This window comes from Pteropus vampyrus, unplaced genomic scaffold (assembly GCF_000151845.1).
Source record: "Pteropus vampyrus isolate Shadow unplaced genomic scaffold, Pvam_2.0 Scaffold503, whole genome shotgun sequence".
Taxonomy (NCBI): domain Eukaryota; kingdom Metazoa; phylum Chordata; class Mammalia; order Chiroptera; family Pteropodidae; genus Pteropus; species Pteropus vampyrus.
Window position 1 is genome coordinate 815,383 of NW_011889284.1, and position 16,317 is coordinate 831,699.

Sequence of the window (16,317 nt, forward strand, 5' to 3'; positions counted from 1 at the left end):
CCCAACTAAATTTCATGTATAATCTGGCCAACTAGTTGCTAAATGTGACTGAAATATTTTTGAAAATAGATCTATCATTACTGTTATTTGTAGAGTGGCTTGGCTGAAATTGTGTCTAGAGCATAGTTCAGGAAATATTTAGTCCTTGGCTCTAGCACACACAGGATCTTTGAATGTGCATCACACTCTGTAATTTCTGAATGAACTCACTGCCGGCCAGCCCAGTCTGTGCTGGGTATTCCCACAGACCCCTCCAGACAAAGCCGGCCATCCACAGGCCCTGCCCAGAGGAGGTTCCAGGTCATTCCCATGTTCTGTTTAACCTGACCCATGCCTCCTCCAACCTCCCACCAGTCCAAATGGATTGGTCTAAAGATGGACACTTGATTGAAGGACAGCCAATCCATAGGTCAGAGACTTATGATGTAGCCTGACACAAAAGCTCTGACTTGAGAGGGTCACTTATGATTATCTAGGCCGAACTGATTCTTTTTCTTGGTAATTGCTACAGAGAAATGTAGAGAATCAGGCACTTGGTAATGGGAGGAGAAGGAAGAAAGTAAAGAATTACATTCTTATTACTTTATGTAGCTCTTGCTAATTTCTGCCTGAAATACAGAAAGCGGAACTAAATTCCATAGAAAGCTGGTCTTGATAGTCTTCATTTTAAACAGGCATTTCTCTAAAACTGCCATTTTAAACAGGCATTTTCCAATAGAAATACAATGCGAGCCACAAATGCAAACCACATATGTGATTTTAAAAGTTTCTGGTAGCCATATCAAGAGATATAAGCAGACACAAGTGACATGAATTTTAATATATTTTATTTAACCTGATATTAGCTAAGATATAATTATTTCAACAGGTAGTCAATATAAAATATTAATGAGATATTTTACACTCTTCACTTTAATACTGTCTTTGAAATCCGATGTGTGTTTTTATAGCCCATTTCAATCTGGACAAGCCACATTTAAAATGTTTACTAGCCAAGTGGCTAGTGGCTATTGTGTCGAACAGTGCAGCTCTAATATTTGGGCCCTACTGGCTTACACAAATGAGAGCTCCATGCCTGGAACACTCCACAGGCATACAAGATTAAAGGAAATAGTGCTAGATTTTTTTTTATGGATGGGGACTAGTACTTAGAAAGGTATTCTATAAGCGTATGAGTACCGAAGTTATTTTAAGATCTCAAATGTCATTTTTCAAGGAAAAAGTAGTGCTAATTTACTTTTCAAAAATACCACTTTTTATTAAAAAATTAGTAACAGCAGCTTATTAAATGCCATGGCATATGTAAAAGTGCAGGGCCCATGAAATTCTCAGTGCTATAATTATAGTTACACCCTTTCTCTTATGGTTTAGAAATCCTAATGGAATGCAAATAAGCAAGGGTGTCATTCTTATAGGGATCATCTTAAATTCACTCTAGTTATTAAAAAGGAAATCATTTGAAAATGTCGTACTTCGTTAATAGGAACAAATTCGTTATAACATACCTCACAACTGCCAAAATGTTGTGGTTGAGGACACTGGTTCTAGAGACATTCATGAGAGTGAGCCCCAGACCCTTGGGAGTTAGAATTCAAGACTGAAGACATATTCATTCATTCACTAGGTTATTGGATAGCTACTGTTTGCACAGAAGTGTGCTGGGTGCAGATAAAGTGCTAGAAGAATTCCGAAGAGGAGAGGTGACCTCTTGGGTGGAGAGAAAAGATGGAGAAGGCATTATAGAAAAAACAGTGGGAGGCGGGAGGCGGTGGGGGTGTGGGGGTGGGGAGTGATTCAGGGTCAGATCATGGAAAGCCAGGCTATGAAGGCTGGATTTTATTTGGTAGGTAATGGAGAGTCCTTGTCGGTTTATGAAATGGGGAGTCACGTGATCAGATTAATTTAGGAGTAGCACAAAAGTTGGCAGAGTAAGCACACGAATTAGACAATCAGTGCTCATGAAAGGAAACATAAAGCTATTTTCGAAGTTCAGGGTGAGGGGTCATAGGAGACTGAACTTGAGTGATGGGAATAGAATAGCGAGAACAGGCATGAAATCAGTGAGTTTTAGCAAGTGGCAACTGATTATGAAGGCAAGGAGAGGAGAGGTTGGAGATGACTCAGATTTACACTCTGCAACTAGAACTTCAGTGGTTCCGTGACCAGAAATAGGGAAGAGAGGAGGATAATGAGATTAAATTAAATCCTGACCCTTAAAGCCACATGATATAATGAGAAAGGCCTGGGGTCAAGCCTCGGCCTGCCAGTTACTGGGAAGGTGAGCCTGGGGAAAGTACTGATGCTCTTTGAACTCCAATTTCCGTATCTGTAACATGAGATGAATGATACACCCCTCATACTATTACCACTACCAACATTGGTCAGTATCATTAGCATCTTCCTCATTGCATAAGGATACTGAAGCACACTGGAGTGCAGAGCCAGGATTCAAAACCGGGCATTCTGACTCCAGAGCCTACCCTTCAGAGCATTGCTGCTATGTCACTTGTTAGCAATCAGAAGCAAAACACTGGGCACATAATAGAGGTCTGTACATTCTTGCTACTTAGAGTGTGAGCTTGTTAGAAATGCAGACTCTCAGGTCCCACCCCAGACATACTAGATCAGAATCTGCAATTAACAAGATCTTTGGGTGATTCGTAGGGACACTTAAATTCGAGATTGCTGATTCTCAAATTTGTCTGCACATGGAAATAATTTGGGGAACTTTAAGATATAGTGATGGCTGTATCCCCCTCTCAGAGATTCCGATTTAACTAGCTCAGGATGTTGCTGGGCATCAGAATTTTAAAAACTCCCCAGGTGAGTCTAACTAAGCAGCAAAGTTTGGGAACTACTGTTATAAATGTTAAATTTCCTTCCACTCATTTTCTTCTCATGCTTTACCCAGAGGAAATGGGTTGTTAGTATGAATGTCTAAAGTAAGATTCCAGAAGTTAAACTTTGGCAAGTCCCAGTCTTTATGCTATAGTTGTTATAAGTTCCAAGTTAGACTCAGGTAGAGAAGACATAGTCATTGCTTTATTTTTCTGTAACAAATTAATCTTTGTTTGAGCTCTCATTCCATAGAGGATGTGTAATTAAATCTCGTCAATTGGGCTTTCTGCCTTTTCTCCGAAATGTTGCATCTGAGTTTTGGGGAACTTCTGTAGCAGTTAGTAGGATGATCATATCGCTCATGATATCATCCATCCAAGACTGTGTCAGTCATTATTCTTCCAATTAAAAACAAAATCTCACAACCCAGAAATCCTCTCCACAAAGGTAGTAGAGAAAAAACCCACTTTTATTACTGAATAAACATTAAACCAGAATGTGATGTGCATCTCAGCCTATCCACCAAGAGATTGCAAAGAGAAAAGAATCTCACTCCTTATATAGCCGAATGGATGGAACCCATTGCACACATGTTCTTAAGATAAATGATAACCAGTCTCCAATGAAAAGAACCTAATGGCACCATTTGTCACATGTAGTTCATGTGGTAATTGAGGTGACTTTACCTGATAGTTGGGTGACCATCCGTGTTTGCTAATGGGCTCCAAATAGAGGAAAAATGTCCTTCTTTATGATGAGAGGTAGTTTTGGAGAGAGGCTCCTACCTTCCCAAAGAAACTGGAGACAGGAGTGTTACTTTCTTTGGGTGTTTACATTCCAAAGACATGGTTCTCAGGTCTTTGAGAAAGACATTCCTGGGTCAAAGCTGGCTAAAATCTTGTTTAGCTTTTAAAAAGATTCACTTACATTTCCAAGTAACAGAGGAAGAATTTACAATTGCACAGCTTCTAAAGTAAATGCTCTAAGAAAAGGGAGTGGGGTATGTGTCTCCCCTTATTTCGACAGAGAGAATGAAGCCTCTTACTATGTTTTAAAAAATTTTATTTTATTATTAGTTTCAAATATACAGTACATTGGTTAGACGTATATATAGTTTGTGAAACGATCCCCCTGATTGCTCTTTCTCTCCTCTGGCTCTTACTTTTAATTCGTGTCCGCCCTTGCAGCACCCAGCTGCTCTCTTTCATCCTTCCTTCAGTGCTCGGGGGCTTGAGGATCATTCTGAGGCTGCAGTGTGCTGTGGCATGGAACTGTCCGGTGGACTGTGGCTCCATCTGCGCAGGCACACTGAACAACCATGACCTGTTTGGCTCGTGTCCTTTCCTGGGGCCATACTCCAAGAAGCAGGGCGCAGGGCTCCTGAGCAGTCAAGCCCCAAAACTTACCTCCCGTTTTGCTGGTTCGCAGGGGCTCTGTCTGACTCAGAAGCGGGGCCTGGCACTCCTCCTCTCCTGGGGAACTAACTACCTCTGGCCTTGTTTCATCATTCCTCCTTTCTTTCCTTTCCTTTCAGTTCAGAGGAATCTTTTCTACTCTTGATCCGGGATATAGCCTAGAATTAAGTCCCAAGATCTGCCTGTCTGGTTCATAACTTCGTTACCACTTTCTAGCTCTGCCTGGCACAGAGAAGGCAGGCAATAAATATGTATAGAATGAATGACGTTTCTTTTGAACGTTTTGTCTGAGCTTTGAGTCCTCTTCATTCTATGATCGAGAACTGTGGGATCGCTTTGTTCTTGTTTTGGAGACTCAGAGTAATCTATTTGCTTGAAGGAAGGAGGTGGGGGTAATTCACTACTAGGAGACATAAGTAGCTCAAAAACATTACATTCCTCACATTTTACAGTGTTTATAAATTCTAGCAGACACCCACCCATCCTCCAGCTTGGTGGCTTTTACTGAGCAGCATTCTGGGACTTCGGCATTCAACTTTGGGGGAAATAATATCTCTTCTAACATATTTGAATTAAGATTGGATTTTTGCTTTAAAGAGGAAAAAATTATTGAAAAGAAAATAGTAGATTAATTTTTTTTATGTAATGCATTTGGCACATAAATTTCATCTTTTAAAGTACATAATTTTGCTGCATACAAGGGTCACAAATTTTAATCCATTTAATGTTTTGCCTGTCCTGCACATAAAGGTTGTAATCAGTTTTTATTCTAAAAAACAGACCAAATAGAATTGATGGCAATATAAATTTATATTCAATGGATTTCTCATCCAGGCCATTGTAACTATGAATCTCTTTTCTTTAGACAGATATATCAATCAGTCTAGTGGATCTTTTAATTTTGGGGCTAATCCCATAGAGCTTGGATATTATTTTATTTATTAAGTATTATTTCTTTGGCATCTTAAGACATTGTATTTCTTTTTTAAATCAGTCATACATCTCCATAAGATTGTAGATACACAATTAGCTAGCAAATAAAGATGTAATTTCTTTTGTACTTTAAAAAATTGTTTTAAGTGACAGTCCTTCACTTTACTGGTTTGTCTCCTTTTTGTTACACTGTTGATTTTTCTACGCATAGGAGCATGCCTCCACAGGATATGGTTTAATTTTGTGTTTCTTGTGTCAGTTACGAATATAATTAGACCAAGAGATTTGTGTTGGAATGTGTTTGTCAGCATTTTTCAGCATGTTTCAAGGTGCATGAGCAATGCTTACATGCACTTCTATATGTCCTCCACATACATGGTATATAAAGTGATTACACAGAGTATAATACACATGTAGGCGTGTTCTCGACAGATATCGAATTCATTCTTTGCCTCTGTAACTCAAGAGTAAGAAGTAGAGCTATTTCTCTAATCAAGGACCTTGCCTTTGGGTTTTATTTTCTCTAGCATCTTTCACGGCGCTTCCCCTTCCTACTTTCTTCACTGCAGCTCAACACACACAGTTATTTTATGCTCAAAAATGAGTGTTACTGGAGGGTGAGGCCAGTTTAGCATCGATTATATACAGTTTTGGTGCATTACAAATACAATTCGGTTTATATTTTTAGCTTTGCAGACTATAATCACTAAAGAAAACTATTCAGGAATTCAACTTCCTTTTCTTCATTGCCCTTTGCACCTGGACGTGGCTTAATTAAGTCTCAACCTTTGAAAAGAAAATTGTTTGACCATCCACCGATCCATTTGAGCTACGATTTTTGCCTTTCTTTTCTGATCTCTGGAATAGAGGTCTTTGTGGGGTCCTAAGTATATCTCCTTCACCAATTTTACAAGTGTTCCCTTAGCTTCCCTTTTTGTCTTTAAAATACTGATTTTTCTAGACCTCCTTTGTCTAACTGATGACCTTGCCCCTGCTGTCTTCTATTAAGTGTCTTAGATAGTCTAGTCCTGGTCATTTTATTTATTCTAAGTGAAAAAAGCCAGATACAAAAGGATACTTACTGTACGCTTTTATTTATATGAAATATCTATTGAACTGTCTAGTTGATTCTAGATGGTTTAATCCCTTGCACTTGCATTCATCTCTTCTTGGATTTTAACTTTGTTGTCTTCTTTTTCTCTCTTAAAAAATTTTTATTTTGTTTAAAATTTTTTACTTAGGCTTTCTACCTGCACAGCAGTTTTTTAGCATCTTGACAGGTATTCTCTATAGTTTCCGAAAGGCATCCTGTAATTCTGCTCTACTACCCCTCAAAGCAGTGGTGAATTTTCTTTTCTTCAGCTTGGTCTGTATTTCTCTGCAGCCCAACCTTTTTGGCACCAGGGACCTGTGCTCCTCTGAGAATCAAATGCCTGATGATCTGAGGTGGAGCTGAGGCAGCGATGCTAGTGCTGGGGAGCGGCTGCAAATGAAGTTTTGCTCTACTGCCCACCACTCACCTCCTGCTGAGCGGCCCAGTTCCTAAGAGATCATCGATCCATACATGGCCTGGGGGTCGGGGGACCCCTGCTTTATAGTATTCTGTAACTATCATTAAGTAGTTAATAATACACATGTGTTTATTCATTCAAGGGCCTTCTTTATTTTTAGTTAAACTTTTTATTTTGAGGTAATTATAGATTCATTTGTAAGAAATAGTATAGAGAAATCGCACATATGCTTTGCTGTATTCCCTCAACAGTAACATCATATAAAACGATAGGACAATATTACAGCCAGGACACTGACACTGATATATAGTCGAGATACAGAACATTTCCATCGCCACAAGGATCTCGCCTGTTGTCTTGGGCTTATTCTACGCGTTGGCTCTGGATGGTGAGCTGGGCACGAGGAGGGATGCAGAAAGGAACCAGATGCTGATCCTGTTGAAACTGCTTCAATTCAAGGTAGAAAATGGGAAATGCCACAAGAATGGCACCTCGGAGGAGGAGGGGCTTTGTAATTACTTTTTGCTGAGGGGGTCAGAGAATGCTTGTAAGGGCAAATACAAATTAAAAATAAGAGGCTTAATTCTCCATGTTGAAAATAAGGGAAGAGACAATCCCTCCACCCAAGGTTACTTTAAAAACCTTGCAACTGTACATTTTTTCTTCGTTACTTTGAAATGTAAGTAAATCTTTTGAAAAGTTAAAGAAGGCTTTGGCCAGCTTTATGACCCAGGAATGTTTTTCTCAAGGACCTGGGACCCATATCTTTGGAATATAAATACCCAAGGAAAATAACACCCTGTCTCTCAGTTTCTGTGGGAAGGTAGGAGCCTAACTTTGGTGGGCGCCTCACTCCAAAACTACCTCTGGTACAAATATATGAGGAACTTGTTTTAACTTTATCTGAAGTCTTTCAGTAAACACAGATTGTGACCCTAATTATCAGGTAAAATTAGGATGAGCTACTGGTGACAGATGGCGTTGTCGGATTCTCTCACTTGAGGGCTATTGTTTATCTTGAGAAGGTGTGAAATGGGTTCTATCTGTTTCGCTATATAAGGAGTGAGATTCTTTTCTGTCTTCCCAATCTCTTAGCAGATTGCATGGGATACGTGTCACATCCTGGTGTAATGTTTATTCAATAATAAAAGTGTTTTCTTTCTCTACTACCTTTGTGGAGAGGGTTTCTGGATGGGAAGAAAATTTTGTTTTTAATTGTATTTCCCCAGTAGACTTCATGGAGGAGGTAGTGTCCAAACTTAGCTATGGAGGATAGCCTACATGTCATAGGCAATCTATTTAAAAGTATGTAACATTTACTATTTGTAGTTTAACCCACATTTTAGCCAGATGGAGGCTTTGCCTTGAAATTAAAAAAAATAATGGAGGTGAAATTTATATAACAAAAAATTTACCATTTAAAAATGTACAGTTCATTGGCATTTAGTACATTTACAATGTTGTGTAACCAACACATCTATTAGTTCCAAACCATTCTCATCACCTTAAAAGGAAGCCCATGAAGCCCTCACTGCCCATTGCCCTGTTCCCCTAGCCTATATAACCACCAATTTTCTTTCTATCTCTATGGATAGCAGCATTAGTAAAAATAGCCAAAAGGTAGAAAAAAACCCAAGTTTTCATTGACAGATGAAAGAACAAATTGTGGTATTTTCATATAATAGAGTGTTATTCAGCCGTAATATGGAATGAAGTCCTGATATATGCTATAACATGGATGAGCCCTGAGAACGCTACACTAAGTGAAATAAGCCAGATACAAAAGGACAACTATTTATTGTATGCTTCTACTTATATGAAATATCTAAATTTGGCAAAAAAAAAAAAAAAGTTTTTTTTTTGAAGGAACATTTTAGAACATGGGGAAGGACATTATATGCTAGATTTGGAACCCATATCAGAGATGGGGTGGTCATCACATGGAGTGTTTTCTGGGGAAGAGAAGTAGTGAAGTGGAAGAGGTGGAAAGTCGAGATGGAGAGGGTGGCCCACGATGGAGGAAGCGAGTTTACAAACTCCTCTGCTTGGCTTTCACCATCCACCCTACCAGGGCAAGCTCGTGTCCTGGTATGAACCATCTCTGACAGTAGGGCTGGCGACTCCCTGGTCCTGAATATATGCCTTGAACAACTACTGTAGCAACGATAGTCTATCAGTCCTCAGAGTCAAGCATTTATGTGTTTCAAATGCCTTGAATGCAGGTCTCAGTTCTGGTTTTCCTCTTTTGTCCTTTCCAGTTAGCTTCCCCGTGACAGATTGTCTGGGCAGCATGAGAAGACCTGTGTGGATCACACATGACAGACGTCTTATCTGAAACCAAAGTTCACATATCTTTAGATATTAGTTTTGCTTCTCGGTCTTCACATAATGGCTTGAATTACTGAGTTCTATTTTCAGGCTTAAATGCTTTCCCTCCCACTGCCTGCACTGGCTTGATAATTGTGCCTATTCCAGAAGCAAATTCTTACATCTGGTGTCCCCTTCTGCCTTCTTACTTCTCCACGCTGCCCACTGCCTTCTTAGTGTTCGCTGCCAGAGCAGAGCTTTCCCTGGGCTGGATTCTGCTCCCTGACAGCTGCTGTCAGATGTATCTGCTTCTGTCTCACCCTACCTTCTCTTCTTCCCTTGCTTTTAACTTCCTAGTCGGTCTCTAAGTATCTGAGTACCTACCAGCTGCTCAGCACTGTTGAATACCTTTGTAGGACACACTGTGCATAGCTTATACTTCTCTCGTATTTGTATATACACGGGGATCCCTTTCTAAGTAAGCTTGATATTTAAAACTAGAATCTCAGAAGTGGTACATTTGGGCTTTTTACAAAGAGATATTTTACAAATGAAATTTCAGCTGTACAAAAAAATGTTTTGTTTTTAATCATATTTCCCCACAGACTTGGAAGAGGTGGCACTCGATCTTGGATATTAAATAAATGACATTTAAAATGTAGAGATGAACAAAAATTCGGTTTTTACATAACATGTGAGGTTCAAAATGCTTGGTAATTGTTTTCTCCTTAGCTAGTCTGTGCGTGTCTCATGTTTCTTTGGAACCCGTTCCAACTCCCACTAATTTAGTGGGTTTTCTCATGAATCCCTTAGACCTTATGCTTATTTAATGCTTTCGAACACATAAATGAATATCAGAGTAGACAATCTTTTATTGACTATATACTGTCTTAAAAATAAATTGGTTATTGTTAAAGTTCTCTTAAAAATATGTCTTGAGCTCTGGAAATGCTCATTGCAAGGCTCTGGTTTGTTTTGCCTTTTTCATTACATAATCAGGAGAGGAGTTGCTCTTTTAGGGATTACTGTTGTATATTTAGGACAGAATGACAATCTTTTCCTCTTGGGTGTGGAGCTGTGATCAGATTAAAGACACTAATATGGCAAACCAGCAATTATTATGTTTAATGCAACTTAATTACATCTATGGATCGTATCAATGTACACAAATGTAATACTTCTACTTCTGTGAATAATTTTGAGCATTTGTAGAAAATGCATGTTAATCTGTAGTCTTTACTCTCAGAAATTATTCTTTGAAACCTTTCCAAGGGGTCACAAGATTAGCTACTCATGCCTTAAAAGAGATGTTCATTGAAGTCAGCACTGTTTGAGAATTAAGAAAACATTTTTTATTCTCTGATAAATTCTCAGTGTTAATCTTAAGGACTGAATAAAACAGAACCCACCTTTTTAAAAACTAAATGATACCTTTGATAGTTTAACTACATTACCCTTGAACTTTAAACTATAATTGCATATAGTTAGCAGTCAATAAGTTTTGAGCTATGTATGAAAAATAACCTGGTATTAAGATAAAAGCATGCACAATTACTTTTTCTTCTTTAGTGCTTAACACAGTTGCAAATTTCTTGAAGTCTGTAGTTTGCAATACCATGCTCATCTGTGGTACAAAGTGTTCTGAAATTTGTAAACATTTTACAATTTCCTTTTAATTTTTTTTTTGGCCCCCTTGATTTGACTTTTATTTCATTTTTGGCTTCTTACACCAATGGTCCATTCAGTAAAAAAAATTTTTTTAAAGTTTAATACATTTAAAGATGTGTTTTGGCCCAAATTACAAACAACTACATTTGGAAATTAATAAACTTCCTAACATTTAGTCCAGTCTACATGAAAAACAAAGCTGTTGGTAGGGCAAGTATAGTTACTTTTTAGTGATTCTACATTCTGTCACACCTTCTACAAATATTTCCTCACTGTTTTCTTCAGAAAAACTCATTATACTAATCCATCAAGCTTCAACTCCTTCCTACTCACTTTTTTCAAATGTCTCATCTCATCAGTGGCTCAGACCATCTGTCATTACTGACTCCAGAAATAAAATTAGGAAGATGTTGACTTACGGGTAACACGAGTTCAGCTCCCCTCAAAAATCATTATCTTTGAAACTTCTCCAAGTAGCCAGAAAGCTAGAGACTTGTACCTTGAAAGACACGGTCATTAACGCCAGCCTTGTTTGAGAATTAGGGAAGCATTTTCAGTTTTCTTTGAGAAATTTTAAGTATTCATCTTTTAGAGTTAATTTTGACCTTTTTAAAAATTGTATGATTCTACGATACCTTTGATAGTTTAGCTCTATTAACCTTATTACTATACTTGCATAATATAAGCAAGCAATCAATAACTTTTTTTATTCTTTTTAAATTGAGTCAAGTACCTACAAGAAGGACTTGTTTATTCCTTTCTGAATATGCCATGTGTGTTTTTGCCTGTGACTCACTTCTGGAAAGGACCTCTCTGTTGTTAGTATCAGAAAGTGTTCTTAGTCTTGTTGTAAGAAAGAAGCTACAACATATGGACATTTTCTCTCTTCTTTGTTAATTTCTCTTGTTGCAGAAACAAGACCGATGAGAAACCAAGCACCACTTGGAGAGTTGGAACTCAGGTTTATTATGCCGACGGTCCCAGAAGAGCTAGCGCTCTGAAGATCTGGGCCCCGAGCTCAGGGGTAGGTAACCTTACTTTTATAGGGCTTAACAAGCAAAGGCAATACATTTATTCTTAACAAGCAAAGGCAATACACCTGTTCTTAACAAGCAAAGGCAATACATCTGTTCTTAACAAGCAAGGGCAATACATCTGTTATCTAGGCAGAACAATCAAAGGGGAGGGTGAGTCTTTAGTTGATTTCGAGATCACTCTGCCCTTCAGCCTATGCAGCAAGCATGTCTACAGAACAAAGAGCTGATTACAAGGTTAGCCATTTGAGTGGAAAATTCCTCTTTACTCTTTCAGGCAAAATAGAGAAGCTTTTCCACTCGGACACCACATTTTAAGGGGATAAAGTTTTGAGATTTCATGGATGGAGGGTCCCTCACTCTGCGTCTTTCAGACCAAGCTGAGCATTTCGTACCATAGTGAGTGCTTGCTTTCGTGGAGTAGGAAAATGCTGCTTTGGGGTGATTTTTGTCCCTTGCCCCCACATATGACAATGTTTGGAGACACTGTGGTTGTTACAGTTGGTGATGAGGATCTACTGGCTTCTTGCAGGTAAAGACCATAGATGCCCAAAAGACAGCCACCCGCCTCCCCAAAGAATTATCCAGCCCCAAAGGTCTATGGTGCTCAGGTTGATACACCCTGCCTTAGAATGTGACATTGGATGTAATGCATTGCAACTGTTTCAGGAAATATCTTGTATTATTTTTCATTCGCTATAACGTTCGTTTTGCCGCCTTGATATTTTTCTGGTTTAAAAATTTTTATTTGCATAACAGTCATAGATTTTAGAACTGGAAAGTACCCTTGGGATCACCAACTCCCTTATTTTACAGATACATGAGGCCTGGAGAGATGGATACATTTAGAAGAGTGACATCCAAAGTTATACACTGAGTTTAGAGACAGCCTGGGACTGGGGCTCAGATCTCCCAGGTCAGTGCAAAATACAGCAACTTGCTAATGCATTATTAGTTTAATAAAAGCTTCTCTGTGGTTAAAGGGTACCTCCCAGAAGACAGAAATGCCACTGCTATCCTGGTTCCTGTCTCACTGCTTCTGAAATATTGGACAATTAATGAAGACTTATCAGAAACACTCTTGTCTTTTGGAGTGTAAGTGAAAATTGATTTAAAAAGTGAAACATTGTTATTGAAGTTTAAGTGTATTAAATCTTCTTAATCGAAACAGAGAATATATACTCCTTGATACTGAATGAAATCCTAGCTGACCTAATGCAGATATTTTAATTCTCTTAAGCTTTCAGACAGGAGCCCTGTCTTACCACTTACCTGGAGAAAGAAAGAGAGAGAAAGAGTGATCGCATTCTGAATACAAGTCAGCCCAGAGTTCCCCTAACCCCAAATTCATGTTGACATTTGCAGTGTCTCAGATAACTCGGGGTCTGTAGTATTTGCAAAGTAGGGGCTGATATGTGCAGTTAATAGTTTTCTTTCAGATATTTTTCATCCATTAAGTGGAAACTTTCCTGTCTGAGTTAGTAATGAAAGAAGTCCAAGATCTTGGATTTTTCTTTCTTAAGTGCTTTAAAAAATAAACTTCATTGGGGAATATATTTTGGAAACATATTGCTGAGGTAAAATCATGACATTATCTCCGTGCACAGATAGATTTTTGGCATTATTCACCAAGGGGGAGATTGTTACATCTTTAAGGCCTGAAAAGTCCACTTTGGTTCATTCATCTCATTCAGTTCATTCAGTCTTAGCAGAATCGGATGTGTCGGCGGTGAAATACCGTTACAGTACAGAGCCACTTATCAGTGAAGAGACGTTGTCCTAGGTTTCTTGACCTTGCTTTTAGTTCACCTTGTCATTGAACCTCATTTTAGCATCCTGGTCATTCTACTTGGTTACGGCTTCACAGTGAGTTCTCATGGTCATTGAGATCAGCTCCAAGTGCAGTGTCCATCTCCACACGCCCGTCAGAGCCTGCAACAGCTGGTAGGGTTTTAACTTCCTGAACTGGAAACGACCATCAAAGAATTCAACCATAACAGTAGTAAAATTTGCTTCATTTATTAGAGTTTTCCTACAGTCATCATTAGACTGGAGTTGAAGGCAAGGGTTAAGTAAGAAAGAGGCAAGTTACGCATGCATATATGGGCGCACATGTCTTCATGGTTCTTCTTGAGATAAGCAAACTCCTCTGCTATAGTCTCAATCTGCTTTTCCAGATCAGTGTTGGACGAAGTCAGGTCACCTAGGACTGCGCACAGGCCATTGATGTCAGCCTTGACACTCTGGCACAGGGCCAGTTCAATTTTAAACCTGGAAAATGTTTCAAATGCTTTCAATGGTTATTGTGTTTTCTGCTAATGCTCTCTTCTAAACAATCTTTTTCAGAATTGCCCCAGAAATGTTAAGCTTCAGTTCAAGATTTGTTTGTAATATAATTTGCTATTAACACTTCATATATATTACATAAATATATTTCAATACCATGACACTGCATATAAAATGCTGAAAGCTTTGGGGAAGCCCCCCACCCCAGTATTTTTCTTTCTTAGGACACAGTTGACACACCTCATTTCCCTCTTGTGTGTTGAGGGCCTTGTACACATACATAAAGAAGGGAGATAAATGAAAGAATCTTCAGCAGCACATAATTGTACTTTATAGGAACCTCACTTAAAACATATGTAATATAATACATAAAAGTTTTTACCTATGAAACATAAATTAGGTGGTGATTCTCTGTTTGAACACAGAATCATCATAACATTCTTGTAAATATTGAGCTTCTAGAGTGTATTTGGCTAATTTTTTTCAGTTTTAGGATTTCATTTATTTCTAAAAAGAAAAATATTCTCTTTATAACTTGTGAGTCCACTAGAAAAATGAGTGTTTCTTCACATAGCGTTTCTCTCCATCACTTATGTTTTCCATTGTGCCATTGAAGGTAATCATGACTTACTTTTGTCTGAAGTCTTCGGCTGCTGGGTTTACACTGTCAACTTGTAGCATGAAGCTGGTGTAGTTAATGGTTGCTTCTGACAACTGGAAAAGCAGGACACAAACAAATTCTGTTTGTTACACTCACAGTCTGAACTTCTGTACACTGGTACTTAGCGATGTCAATTTCAGACTTTTCAAATACCTTACGTATGTATATGGTTCTTTAATGACAAGTACATTACATAATTCTTTAAATACTTTTTTTTTATAGCACTTATCTCTTCTTTTGAGAATAAAATAACTGCAGGCAATTTATTTAATTTTAAGTTTACTTAAGTATTTTGGAAACATTGCTATAATTCTTTCCATAAAATGAACTATGTAAAAGTAATAATAAATTATTATTTTGCTAATTATTTGTTAAACTCCATAGAGTGTTCTTTTTATTTAGAAAAAAATGAACATAACTAAAAAGTATATTCTGTTGCTTGTTAAATGCCTTACTCTGGTTAAATTGGGACAAATACGGGTATAAGTGTAAGATATTCCCAACCTTACGATTTTGTCATTTTTAGCATAGTTCTTTTGTCTAGCAGTAGCAAAATTTCTTGTTTTGAAGTTTCCCAATTATAATACTTCTTGTAATCCTGTTTTCCTCCTTGACTATTAGCCCCAGGTCCAAATTTCTTACACTGTGCTTCTTACCTGCTCCAGAGCGCCCACCTTGTCTGGGTAAATTTCGAGACAGTCCTTTAGGTTTTGCATCATATCCTTCTCATTAGCAAAGAGCAACTCGCTTTCACCTCCTCCCAAGTTGGCACCCCTAAAATTGGTGGAAAAAGTTCCACCTGAGGAGCTATTGATGCCACATTTCCCCCTACAATTCTTTTCCTTTGACCAGAATCAATCTAGTTGTCATAAATTTGGTTTTTAGGTAGAGTGTGACATGATGAACAGACTTCAGCCCTGCACAGCCCACTGCCTCCAGGACAATGTTAAGAGAGCTATCAATGAGCAACTGCTTTTATAGCTGATAATGTGGGTGTTTCATCTCTGATATAATTGCCTTAAGGATTTTTAATGACATCTGTAATACTAAATTATCCTTTTATTAATTATTGGTAAAACTCCATTGCCTTTTTTATTTAAAGCCACAGAAAATGCCTTCAGGTATTTATCTCACATTGAAGAAATGCAGCAGATAATATTTACATGATATCAGCCCAGTTAAACTTGTATTGTCCCTTGAAATATTTTTACATTTTAATGACTGTGCTTATAACAATTTATTTTCCTTCGGAATTATATGATAAATATGCCATCTTTTCAGATGAAGCTATTTGAAATCAATTTTAGGGATTTTTGGTGAAGTAATAGAAAGTGGCAGATCTTTAGCTTAGGTATTCTGTACATTAAATAAGAATAAAATGTAGGAAGAGAAAATTTTAATATTATTCTGTTGTTTTTCTTGAATTTCGTCAAATGTAAGAAAACAAAAATTTTAAGTTAAATGTTTTTTCAAAGCCTGCCTTGGACCTTTCCAAGTGACTAATAATATCTAACTTTATATTCTTATTTTATGAAAGTATAAGACGCCCTAGAAAGTTAAAGAGAAATGAAGGAAATGATGGAATATAATGTTTTGATTTGGTATTAAATAGCAAACTTGTAAGTTTCTCTAGGTTCTTATATCTCTCTGCAGTGGCTGGCTGC